Source organism: Acomys russatus, chromosome 20 (genome assembly GCF_903995435.1).
Source record: "Acomys russatus chromosome 20, mAcoRus1.1, whole genome shotgun sequence".
In the NCBI taxonomy this organism is placed as follows: domain Eukaryota; kingdom Metazoa; phylum Chordata; class Mammalia; order Rodentia; family Muridae; genus Acomys; species Acomys russatus.
The window spans coordinates 34,130,914-34,142,754 of record NC_067156.1 but is presented as its reverse complement, the minus strand read 5'-3'; positions in this window follow the sequence as shown (position 1 = coordinate 34,142,754).

Here is an 11,841-nt window from a genome sequence, read left to right as displayed (position 1 = left end):
ACCTGGTGCCAGCATTTGAAGATCCTACAGAAGGGGAGCAGTAACATCCTCGCTCATTGTAAACCACACTTGCTATTCCACATGCACAGACTCACAGGCCGACTTGTTCGCCCAGCTTTCCTTAAAGAGTTGAAGGAGGAGCTGGTGGCTGGCTGAGCCATGGGCCACTGTGAAGGAGGAGCTGGTGGCTGGCTGGGCCGTGGGCCACTGTGACCACTCAGGAACGAGATTGTTCGAACTCAAAGACAGGCGTCATCTGATTTTTTTTTTTTAAAGCTAGTAAAGAAAGAAAGAAAAAAAACCATTATAGTCCAGTAAGTTGTGTTCTTAGTATAAGCCGGCTTTGACACTCAAGGCAGTAAGTAGGTCCTTTTGGGGTGACGCCTTCCAAAGATGCCTCTAAGTTATGACTAAGTTTCTATTATTTTCTACAGAGTCACTGATTAGCCTCATCAAAAGGAAATTTGTGACATAGTTTGGCGCTAAGTGATCAGGGAACAAAACAGGGCTAGAAATAGTGACCTGGTTTCCCTGGAAACAGAAGAAAGTACTGGTTTATAGGTCACTGTTTTTTTTTTTGTTTTTTTTTAATGTTTTTTGTTTTTTTAACCAGGAGCCTCTGATTAAAGTAGACTGTAGCCTGCAGGTCATTTACCTGTTTTTTTTATATAAATAAAATCGCCCAAGAGTGCCCTTTTAGCCCTACTCACCAAATGAATAATTGACAGAATGCCGTTTTGTTTCGACCCATATAAATTACACCCCCCGCACCGCCCCCGTGTTCAGCGGAAACTTGGTTTTCTCAAATGTTGTAATGTGAAAATTTGTTCAAAGGCAAAAGTGAATGATAAAAGTTCTAGGATATGGTTCTAGAATACAGTATGGGAGCTCATGAGCTCTGCCTCACATAAGCAACATAAGGTGATGGTGATAATGACTCAAGATTTATCTTTATGTCACATGAGTCAGATTTTTTTCTTTTTCTTTTGGAAAACAAGCCTTCTCTAAGAACACACATTGGGAAAGATTTTGAGCAGATCTCGGAGCCTTAGTAAGAGGCCGGGGAATAGCAAATGGATGCCACTTGTGAGTCACATAACAGGGTAACTGGAGGGAATCTGGGAGCTGCTGTTCCTGAACAGGTGTAGCCCAGCTGCCAACTGTATGCATCAGACTCCTGATGGAATCTCTGATCATGGTGTCCAGATAGTGCCAACGCTCCATATACCTGCCATGATAGATATTCAGAGATGCCTCACACATTTCCTCCTGGCATCTCCATCAGATGACAGTGACTGGCAGAGTCTGGCTCCTAGATCCTGAACTCTAAGATGTCAAGATTATATATATCAAGATTTTATACACACACACACACACACACACACATATATATATTCTATATATTCTACTTTCCCTTTGAAACATGAACTCTGAGAAATTAAAACATTCTCCAAATATGAAATGGGCTCAAAGGTAATGAGCGGCTGCATTCATTACTTTCTGTTGCTGGGATAAAACAACATGACCAAAAGTGGCATATAGAAGAGTCGATAATCTCGGGGGATGGGGTGTTGGTACAGCAGCAGGTGGCTGTGTCAGAAAGCTGAGAGATGGACCACATGCAGAAAGCAATGTGAACCAGGCATGTGGTGAAGCTATAAAACCTCAAAGCTCGTCTGCTTTGATGTACTTCCTACACCAACCCCAAAGGTTCTAAAAGCTTTGTAGTCTGAAGTTCCTGCCAACTTGGGACCAGTACTTATATATGTGAACCTATTGGGGACATTTCTCATTCAAACCACAGGTGACCAAACAAACTAAACTAAACTAAACTAAACTAAACTAAACTAAACTAAACCAAAACCAAACAGGCCAATGACCTATGTGGAACGGTGTGACCTCGGTACCTCTAGATGCCCTGGAGAATCTGAGTCACATCTTTCCAGGAAAGTCAATGACCCTTGCTGCAGACTCTTGGCCAATGGAATCCAGACAGTGGGCAGAGGCCAAAAAGATTGTTTTCCCTTCTGTTGCACTAACTGCCTTCAGATGCAACTGCATCACCGAACACGCCCATGGGAGAGTATTAAAATTGAGCCTGTTACCAACCTTGGCTGGCTCAAGCCTCCATTCAGTCTGCAGGTGCCTCTCTGGCTTCTGCCTCACTCTTGTACTCTAGGTTGTACCCTCAACACACAGTAAGTGTCAGCACATGATTCTCACCCCCTTCCGGCTCTGACTCCTAAAGGAACATGGTCGATAAGTACATCATATGGCAGATGTAAAGCTTTCTCACTACAGTCTTCGCCCGGTCTCCATGCGCAGCTAGTTTCTATTGGTGAATTGTAACCGGAGCCCATGCTGATTTGTAGGTCTACATTTCCATCACTATCAACTGGGCTGGACATTTCTTTTCTACTAGTCATACTTTATTTGTGTCTTCTGTGCAAAAAGAAAAATGATTTTTTTTTAGGAGGGTTGGGGTTGTGAGAGTAGGGGTGGAGAACGTGGCTGTCAGTTCTCAGAGTTGCTGCCACACTTGGGATCAAAACAAAAACATGTTTACACGCACTGCAGCTGCCTGTGTCCAGCTTCCACTTGGAATGGCACCACGCTTTGCTACAGCTACGATGAGCTTCCCTTTTCCTTAAGCAGGCATCCCTGCCTGGTTCCTCCACTTTCTCCTTGCTTTATCATTTCCCTCAAGAAGTTGTTTTCTCATCCCCTATTATTTATTATAATGAACTGCTTCTGGTCCTTAAAAACCAGGCCTGGCTGTCCCGCCTTTATAAAAGAAAGGCTTCTTGAAGACGTCTCACTCGTTTTAACTCAATTGAGCTATACTCTCCTATAGCTACATTGCACATCATATCTATATTAGCTGCACTGGGCTCCAGCTGTTGGGTTATTGGCCTGCATCCCCCAACTTGAAAGGAGGCTTCCTCAACACCCCTTGGCTTGGCAGTAAGTGCTGAGTGTGATGGCCACGTGATAAAAGCCATTGAGTGAGTGTTGGTGGAATAACTGACTGAACTGTTCTTGACTTGGTCCCTTCCCAAGGTTGGGACAGTATTTAGAAGAATTCCCTATTCAAGTAGTTCCCCAGAGATGGGGGTGGGGAATGGAAAAGCTCTAGAAGATCCTGCATTACACAGCAAGACTCTGATTCAAAGAAATCATTGTAATTGTTTTCAAGGAAAATAATTCATATATTTAATATATAAATTTGTTTTAGAGACTAGCTGTCAGTTGGCTCCATTTGAAGGTGTGAATATGAGAGCGAATGTGTTTATTTGCCTGCCAGAATTCTAAGTAGAGTGCTTCCTCCTCTTGCTCCTGACAGATCACGACAAGAGCATTCTAATTTTTACGCAAGAAAGATGAAAAATGGTTTCTCATTTGCAAAGAATCAAATGCAGACCGTACTTTTGAAAAACTGTCTCTTAGCTGACATCTGGTGGGTAAAATCCAAAATGCAGTTTTATAAAGGAAAGATGGTTCTCAGATCCCACAGGAAGAAATCATTAAAGACTTCAGCCAAATGGGCTGAAGGCTAATTTTGCTTATATTGCTGGCATTGAGTTATTCCTAACTGGATGGTGTGACGGTGTGAAGTTTGATGGAGAAATGCTCCGGTGCTGCAATTACAGCTGACAGGCTGTAAATTCTGCTCAAACTTCCGGCCATAGTGAGATGACAAAGAGGTTAAAGTGAAGAGGTACATTAGCCTTAGAGGGATAAAGAGGGATCCTATTGGAGTTCTTCGTGTCAATACAATATGGAAAAAAACAAGCAAAACCCCTGTTCTTTGATATGTGAAAGGTTGAGGGGTTGGGGAAGTATGAACATGGAAAGGGGTGTCCTGCTTAGCCTTTTCTGTCAGCTTCACACAAGCTTGGGTCATCAGGAAAAAGAGAATTTCAATTGAGAAAAATGCCTTCATCGGATTGGCCTGTGGGAAAGCCCATGAGGACATTTTTTTTTTTTATTAATGATTGATGTGGGAGGGCCCAGCCCACTGTGGGCATTGCCATCCCTGGCCAGGTGGTCCTCGTGTGCAGAAGGAAGCAAGCTGAGGAGGCCAGGAGGAGCCAGTAGGTACTGTGCCTTTGTGGTCTCTGCTTCCGCTCCTGCCTCCAGGTTCTTGCCTTGACTTCTTGCCATGATGGACTGTGAGCGCTAAGATGAAAGAAACCTGTTCGTCCTCAAGCTGCTTTTGGTCACAGTGTGTAGCAAGCAATTACAAAAACAACTAACTAAACCAAGTGGTTATGAGGGAAAATGACTGGAGCTGTGAGGAACACACTAAGAGCAGGTAATGGAAGGGTGAATGTGATCAGAGTACATTGTGTGTACTTTAGGAAAGTGTCACAGAGAACCCCACTATTTCATAGGATTAATGTATACTAGCAATGCACTCAGGGTTCTGAGGGTATTTTATTTCTGACTTGTGTATGTTTCTACTGAGCAAACTTTCCTTCTAGTCTGAGTAAAGCAAACATATTTTCAGACTTGCACTGCATGAATGTTAACCTTGCATGACCCTTTCCTGAAGCAGTAACTGATGTAAGGTGCCATCTTTATTGATCTCTAATCTATCACACTTACAACAAATACTTGCTACAGCCACTCAGAATTGCAGCATAGCAGTAGCACACGCCTATAATCCCAACACTCGGAGGCAGAGGCAGCAGGAGCTCTGTGAGTTCCAGGACAGCCTGTTCTACATAACGAGTACCAGGATTGTCAAAGCTAAGTAGAAAGGACATGTCTCAAATATTTTTCCAATATTGCATTGTTTTATGAAAAAACCACTGAATATTTTTTGTTTGAATGTTTTCTTATGAGTTGTAAAGCAGTGGTTCTCAACCTTCCTAATGCTGCAACCCTTTAATTCAGTTCCTTGTGTTGTGGTGACCCCATAAAATTATTCATAACTTTAATTTTGCTACAGTTATGAATTGTAATGTATATGCCTGATACACAGGGTTTCTGATATGTGAGCTCTCTAAGGGGGGTTGCGACCCACCGGTTGAGAACTGCTGATGTAGACCAACTTTTCTATTCACATTACTTTTGGGGGGCTGGTACCATGGCATAGAATTTGCACAGTATATGGGAAGCCCTGGGTTTGATCCTTTAAAAGGATCAAATTAGGTATATCAAATTGGATCTTTATTCCAATTATATTTTATAACTGTGGCAACTGATTTTTCTTTTTCTTTCTCTCTTTCTTTCCTCCTTTGAGATGGGGGTCTCAGTATGCTACCCAAGATGGTTTCAAATTTATGATCCTCCTATGTCAGACTCCTAAGAAGTTGGGATCATAGACACATACCTGGCTTACAGGCAATTGACTTTCACACGCAACTTTGTTTCCATTGACCCCATATGTTCTTGCTTTTTTTTTTTTTTTTTTTTTTTTTTTGCATTTGGAGAAAATTCAGTTAATTTTAGCAAGCTGATTTAGTTGCAGACAACAGGAAGAGATTTGCAAACTTGGAGATATAAGCAGAGATTCAATTGCTTTTGAATTGAAAGTGAGCAGAAGTAGGCTGTCTATACTGTAGAATGGGCCTACCAAAGATAGATACTCCTATCAGAATAAGGAAGTTGTACTCCTAGCCAGTATTTGCTGAGTGTGTCATCCTTGTGTTGTCTAAAAACAAAAACCTGAAAATGCCCTCTCAGCATATAATAAGCCAAGCACTAAGCATACAGGGCTAATCAAGAATACTTAAAGCTGTATGGGTAAAAGACAATGTAACATATAGAGGCAGACTTATTAGATCAATACCTGACCTCTTTCGGAATCTCTAAAAGCCAGAAGGAACCTGATGGTTGTTTTGCAGACTCTAGATACCAGAGATGCCAGCCCAGAATACTATATCTAGCAAAATTTTCAAACACAATAGATGGAGGAAATAAGACATTCCATGATAAAATCAAATTTAAGTAGTATCTATCTATAAGTCCATCCCTATAGAAGGCACCAGGAGAAAAATGTAAAGAAGTTAATCATGCCGAAGAAAACATAAGGAATAAATAATCCCAGACCAGCAAATCAAAAGAGGAGGAACACACACACACACACACACACACACACACACACACGTGTGCCCCACTACAACAAAACAAAACAGGAATCAACAAACACTGCTTATTGATATCTTTCTACATCAGTGATCTCAATCCCTTCCCACCCCAAGATACAGACTAACAAAATGGATGTGAAAACAGATCCATCCTTCTGCTGCATCCAAGAAACACACTTTAACATACAGAACAGATATCACTTTTACGGTTCTTCCTACTTTATTTAGTTTATTTTATTTATTTGTAATAATATAAATGTATCTGTTAAAAAAGAAACATAATAAAAATGGGGAAAAAAAAAAAAGAAAAAAAACCAGATATCACCTCAGGGTAAAGGGATGGAAAAATATATTCCATTAAGAAGCAAGCTGGTATGGCAGTTTTTAATAGCAGACAAAATAGGCTTCAAACCAAAACTAATCAGAAGAGCTAGGGAAAGATACTAAATACTCATCAAAGGAAAAATTCACCAAGAAGACATTTTAATTCTTAACATCTATGTATGAAACACAAGGGCACCCAAGTTCATAAAAGAAACACCACTACAGCTTAGATCATATACTGACTGATACATGGATAGCAAAACTTTATTACCTATTTCTTGTCAATAGATCATCCAGACAAAAAGTAAGCAGAGAAATGGCATATGTAATTGACATTATAAATCAAATTGACCTAACATATTTACAGAACATTTCACCTAAACACAAAAGAATATCCCTTTTTCTTTGCACCTCATGGAATTTTCTCTCGAACTGACCACGTACTCAAACACAAAGCGAGTGTCAACAGATGAAAGAAAATTGAAATAACATGCTGCATCTTGTCTGCCCACCATGGATTAGAGCTGGAAATCAATAACAGAAACAGCAGAAAGCTTACAAACTCATGGAAACCCAGCAATTCACTACTGTATGAAAAATGAGTCAAGACAGAAATAAAGAAAGAAATTGAAGACTTTCTAAAATAGAATAAAAATGAATCCACAATGTATCCAAACTTATGGGACATAATGAAAATGATTTTAAGAGGCAAATTCATAGCACTAAGCACCTACATTAAAAACAAAACAGCTGAGCGTGGTGGTGTATGCCTTTAATCCCAGCACTCGGGAGGCAGAGGTGGGAGGATCATTGTGAGTTCGAGGCCAGCCTGTTCTACAAAGCAAGCCCAGGACAGCCAAGGCTACACAGAGAAACCTTGTCTTAAAAAAACAAAATAAAATAAATAAATAAAAAGTAAAAACAGAAAAAAAGCCTGGAGAGATCTCATACTAGCATCTTAGCAGCACATCTGGAAGTTCTAGAAAAGAAAGAAAACTCACACCAAAGAGGAGTACATGACAAGAAATAATCAAATTCAGGGATGAATTCAATAAAATAAAAACAACAACAACAAAACAATACAAAAAAAATCAATGAAACAAGGAGTTGGTCTTTGAGAAAATGATATGTAAATCAATAAATGTAATCCACCATATAAACAAACTGAAAGACAAAAACCACACAATCATCTCATTAGAGGTATTGACAATATCTAATACCTCTTCATGATAAAAGCCCAGGATAGATTAGGATAGAAGAGACATACCTCAACATTATAAAAGTAGTTTATAGAAAGCCTATAGCCAACAGCAAATTAAATGGAGAGGAACTCAAAGCAATTCCACTAAAATCAATAACAAGATAAGGTTGTCTACTTTCTCCACATCTATTCAATATAGCTCTTGAAATCTTCGCTAGAGCAATAAGGCAACTTACAGAGATCAAGATGATTCAAATTGGAAAGGAATGAGTGAAAGCATCTTTGTTTAAATATGATACAATAGTACATATACCTGAAAAAAAAAAAACCATGGGAAAACTCCCACAGTGGATAAACACTTTCAGCAAAGTAGCTAGATACAAAATTAACTCACATAGGCCATTGTGTTACATCTAATTGAGTTGTCAGCTGAAGGGGTCCCATGGGACTCACCAGACAGGCCAGGCTGTTGCCAAGACTAACAGTGTGAAAGATCCGGGTATAAGAGACCATGGACACTGAAGTGAGGGACAGCAAAGGACACAGCTTATTTGGGAAGCAGAGTGCGGTCTCTTTATTCTTAGTCACATGTACTGTTACAGCTCTGATTACAAAATGCATAGTCTGTAAGATACCAGTCTGTATGCTTGTTATTTCTTATTGTGTAAGGAGCAGCTTTTTATATGTTACTAATTGTACTATTTTCCAGAAGATAAATGGGAAGAATGTGATGGCACTATTCTGCCATAGCTATGCAGACATCCTCTTGTTTTCAGGACATGTCCGGCAAGTGCTTTGTCTTGACCTCATGTCAGTTCAGCAAGTCTCCTTTGTTTAACCCTTTTTGTTTAGTCATACTTTGCAACATAACATTCAATACAGCTGCTCAATATTTGCTGATTTTTTTAAATGTTGGGAGTTCCCACCCCCAGACTATTATAATAACAAAACCCAACAATCAATGTAAACATATAAGCATAGGAGGAGCTTGAAATCTTAAATTGATTAAACGGATTTAACTGCCCCAAGCCATTGGCCATACCCGCCAGTAACCCATCACCAGGCAGTCCCTGCAGCTGTTCTGCCAGTGTGTAACTAATATCAGACTACAATTGCAGTTTTCCCTGAGTCACATCGCCGCAATTTAACAAATGTTTTCTAACCTTATCCCAGGGGAACAAAGTCTCATTCTAATACACAGGAGTAATACAGAAATGAGTCACATTCCAATCACATGTCAGTGACAATTGTCTTCATAAGCTAACAACTCAATTATATAACATAACCACAGCAGATTTTAAATCGCTGAGGTCAGCATGCAGCTTGCTATCTATGTGCTTTTGAGGGTTGCATGACTTTCCTGAATCAGAATGCCATCTTTGAACATAATGTACATTTTGGATGGTTTGATGTAGGGCCACTGCTGCAGTGGTAAATATGACAATGATTCTCAGTACAGTGGCATTAATGAGTCCACACATTCTTTTAGTCCTTTTCTTCACTTGATCCAATATATGATAAAGCATAGACGTGGAAAGGGATTCTTCCCCCAGCTTAATCTGTCTGTACAGTCAGGCATCCAAACAACAATCTGGGCTTGAAGTACATAAACACTCTGGGATCTCAAGTTAACAGGAGCACTAGTATTTAAATACATATACAAAGAACAATTGAAATGCCACAAATCCTTCACATTGATTCCAAGTAGTTTCTCCAACCAGAAACAAATAAGGAAGGCAAACATATGCTATAATATCATGAAATACAGGGTTTTTTTTTTTTTTGTAAAAGAGGACATAGTCTCATTTCTGGAAGTGTTTTTCCATATATTCCATTTCCAGATCCAAGTGTTACCTACCCAATGCTGATATTAAGTCCCAAAGTGTTCTTGAATAGCTCCTTTCTCCATATGAAGAGGGGAAGGGGACATCCTGCTCCTATGCTATACTAATCCCTCAGACCCATTACTGTGGATGGTATTATTATCATCATCATCATCATTATTATTATTTCTTTGTCTTTTTGTTTGGTGTGAGCAGAACATACAAGGCTCCAAAGAACCTGTTGTTGTTTATTACTCAAAAGGACAACTATTTGAGCATGGTCTTTTCTTAACAGAGAATGGCATCATAGCCTACCTTTTAATATTAATGGGGAATTTTATCAGTATAAAGGACTATTTTTTGACCATTTCATTAGGTAAAATAACCACTAAGTTATTATATCATAATTTTGGTAAAATATAATGATGGAGAATGATGAGATAGAAAAACCATGTCCGCTGATTCTCTGTTGTTGGGTGGATAGTCACTTGTAAATGTTTAATCTCTTAATCTATTGACCCACTACTACTAGAAAATATTTTTCATTCTCTCTAGTAGCATTTTTTTTGTCATAAAATCTGAAGTCTATTTGACTTCCTGTCCTTGTTCTGATTGCTATTTGTCTAACAATTCCACATCTCTGTTCATCATTAAAAGGGAGAACAGAAACTGAAACAGTGCCAGAAACTGTAGGCAGGAGCTGATGCAGAGGCCATGGAGCGGTGCTACTTACTGGTTTGCCCCATGGCTTGCCCAGCCTGCTTTTTAAATGAACCTAGGACCACCAGCACAGGGATGACACCACCCACAAATGGCCTTGGTCCTTCCCCACCAATCACTAAGAAAACCCCTTACAGTAGGATCTCTCTCTCTCTCCCTCTCTCTCTCCCTCTCTCTCTATGCATGCGTACACGTTGAAAATGTATTTCTTTTTAAGTATCATTTTTATTATAATTTATTCAGATTACATCCTGAATGTTATCCCCCTCACTTGTATCTTCCCACCTCCTCCCTCCCTACTTCTTTTGCCCAATTCCCCTCCCCTAGACCTCTGACAGAAGGGGACCTCCTCCCCCACTATATGACCACAGCCTATCAGATCTTATCTGGATAGTCTGCTTCCCCTTCCTCTGTGTGCCAGAGTTCATGTCAGAGGCAGTTCCTGCTCTCCACACAACCATGGAGAATGAGCTGTCCATTGGCTATATCTGAACAGGAGGTCTAGGTTTGCTGCATGCATTGTCCTTGCTTGGTGCATGGATCCAGATCCATCAGCCTTGATGGTCTTCTTGTGGGGCTTCTGAAACATCTGGGTCCTTTTCTGCCCGCCATTCTCCCATGCTTCTCTCACCTGGGGTCAAGCAGTGAGTCCCAGCATCTGTCCCAATCCCCTGATGAGTGAGAACTCTCAGAGGACATCTGTGTTGGGCCGCCTCCTTACAGACAACTCTAGGTTGTGTGTCAAGTTGACATGAGACTAGCCAGCACAGCCTCCATTGCTGAGGACAACACCTATACAACTCACTGGACATGGAGAAGTCAAGTTGATGCCTACATAGAGTCTTCTCCCGAACATTCTAGCATCCTTGGAACAGAAAAGTACTCTGCGGGTTATGAAAAGAAAAAAACATAAGCACCAACCCAGCCACAAACCCTTTGATCTACAATGGTGTCCTGGGTCCAAGATATGCTAATGCAGTAGCGGCACAAAGCTTGTTTAAGTAACCAACCAATATCTGACTTGACTTAAAGCCAACTCCATGAGATGGAACCCATACCTGACACGGCTTGGACCATCATGAAGCTAACACTAGATGGCTCAGGGACCTAGGATAAAATCAAATACTACTGTTCAAACAGACAAACAAAATAGCTTCTAAAGACATTGCATTATAGATCACTACCTTGCTCAGCCATCATCAAAGAAGCATCTTCCTGCAGCAGATGGGAACAAACACAAAGACCCACAGCCAGGCATCATGCAGAGAATGAGAGACCTTGGATTTCAAAACAAGGTAATAACTAAGAGTTGGTATCTGGAGCATCCATTCTGAAAGAGGAACTGTCTAGATCAGATTGGTCTGGGGCATGTCTGAGTTGGGGTTTCTTGGCTAGTAGTGGAGAGCCCATTTCACTGTGGGCAGCACTATTCTCTGGCAGGTGGTCCTGGATCATACTTGAAAACTAGCTAAGCACGGTGTCCGTGAACAAGCCTTGGCTATGTCCTGGCCTCCGCCCCATGGTCTTGGGTGCATCAAACTTCTGCTCTTTACTGGGTCATTTGCAGCAGTATACATACTCTACTAATCCTAGCCCAACCCCCCAGCAAAGTCTCTCCCGTGGCAACACATCTTCCAGCTGCCACCAACACTGGGATCACCTCTACCCCCAGGCACAG